This window comes from Penaeus chinensis, chromosome 27 (assembly GCF_019202785.1).
Source record: "Penaeus chinensis breed Huanghai No. 1 chromosome 27, ASM1920278v2, whole genome shotgun sequence".
In the NCBI taxonomy this organism is placed as follows: Eukaryota; Metazoa; Arthropoda; class Malacostraca; order Decapoda; family Penaeidae; genus Penaeus; species Penaeus chinensis.
Window position 1 is genome coordinate 16302493 of NC_061845.1, and position 2500 is coordinate 16304992.

Consider the following 2500-nt stretch of genomic DNA (forward strand, 5'->3'; position numbering starts at 1 on the left):
ATCATTAGTAGTAGTAGTAGTATCATTAATATCATTGTTATTATTGTTATCATCGTTGCTATCATCATTTTCATCATTAATATGGTCATTATTATCATTATCATCATTGTCATGATAATCAACCATATTAGCATACTCACCATTATTATCATCACCATTATCTTCATTATCATCATTGTCATGATAATCAACCATATTAGCATACTCACCAATATTATCATCACCATTATCTTCATTATCATCATTATTACTATCATCAATTTTATTATTACCTTTAGCATTGCCATTGCCAGTATCATATTCATCACTAAATATTTGTATAATCAGATTTCCTTTTCTGAACTTATTCTGATCATTAGGCAGCACATCATCATTATCGATTCAGTAGCGTCAATGTATCATTATACAGTAACTGCTTTTATTGTCCTTGATTTGGTCTTTCTCCCTATATGCGCATACCCGCACGCACGCATGGACCCACGCACGCACGTACACACACACATACACACTCAAACACACATCGATCTCGATATCCATCTATCTATCTATCTGTCTGTCTGTCTGTCTATATCTATCTATCTATCTATCTGTCTGTCTGTCTGTCTGTCTGTCTCTCTATCTCTCTATCTATCTCTCCATAGATCTATCTATCTATCTATCTATCTATTTATCTATCATCTAGCTACCTATCTATATGTGTGTATATAATGAAACACTGCCACGATCTAGAAAAAATAAGACGTGGTGTTTCGAAATAATCAGGGGAAATAAAAGCTGAATATATATATATATATATATATATATATATATATATATATATATATATATATATATATATGTATATGTATATGTATATATATATATGTGTGTGTGTGTGTGTGTGTGTGTGTGTGTGTGTGTGTGCATACAGACTCCAGGGCAGCCATTGACTGTGCTCAACACAGCTCACCCAAAGACAACATCTACCTCCTGACCACTGTGTTTATCATAACGCAGAGGATTCTTGCTTAGGGTTGAAGAATAACCATTAACTAGGTCCGAGCTTGCTGACAGACTAGCCGACATTAGCAGGGGTTACTCCATGATCATTCAACCGAGCCGAAAAATCTTAAGGGAGAAAAGTGTAATGCCACAGCTCGTGCTTTCCTCCTGCAGCTTCATAGATAGAAAACGAGATCCTCCCCCTCGGGCAGATGGTACTCAGACGCCACAAGCTATGAGCCACTGGCACTGATACCGAAGTCATTCTTCAAAGAATCAGACTAGGTTACCATTGCGCATGGCAGATCATAGAGACAATTAACTATGCAGACAGGTGTTGCATGCATTGTGGTGAGCCGAACGCTACCCTGGCACACTACTTAGAGTTGTGAGCACACAATTTCTGGGACAGGGACCGCCCACAACAGCCGCCGGGTTAGTAAAGAAATTGTGCTGTATGCTTACATCATGGTGGCAGGAGCGCCTGCTGGCAATCGCGCCACCACGGTAAGCATTGAGTGTCAGAAAACAAAATGAGACAGCCATAAATAGCTGACACAGGCCGGGCCATATATATGGAAGGCCCGGGCAAATCTCATTTATATTGTATTCAACAGTTGTCCCGTAACCTTGACTTGTGTGCTCCCTTCCGCCATGTAACTTCACCTGCTCCGCTGGATCCTCTTCCTGCTGTATTTTCCGTTGTTTCCGTTGACCTAACCGCTTTGACTCCTAAAACGAACCCTGACATTAGCTACCGTCCAAGGACACCCTGAAGGAGCTGCCATCCGAGGACACCCTAGAGGAGTTGCCTGTCGAGGACGCGTCGGAGGATCTGCCTGCCAGTCTATCAGGACTATATCGTCTGCAAATAGCATGGAGCTGGATGTACTATTTCAAATCAAATATGCATAGGGTCAAAGCCGAACCTTGATGAAGCTCAACCTTAACATTGTACTTTATGTCCCACCTACACAAGTCCTAATTATTAGCATCACTATATAAGATGACATTGAATATTATTACGCTAACCTCTGCTCAACTCAATTGAACGTATTGTTATTCGAAAATTCGAAGACGAGGATTTAGGATGTCGGTTACGTCCAGCGGAAAGAAATATGATGTAAAATATAGAATGATGCTACAGACTATACACATTCCAATAGATGCAACATCAACTTTTTTGGAGGGAGAGAAAAGTGCATCGATATAGATAAATACGTACAAAATGATAACAAAGGCTATGCAAAAATAGTGAAATCCTGATAAAATTTAGTGCATTTTGAATTATGAAGGGAACAGTGCCATAAATTCGAGATACATATTATTATCGTGGACTTTTGGCTCCTGCATCATCATTGCGTAGCTTTAAAATAACTTTACTTTTGGTTTCTCTGGGAATTTTGGCTTTACAGGCACGAGGGAGGTCGTTACCTCATGTTCGCCCTCTGTGAGGTCTTCAGAGAGAGACGATGGAGAAGGTGAAGACGATGGATACGGTGAAGACGATGGAGACGGT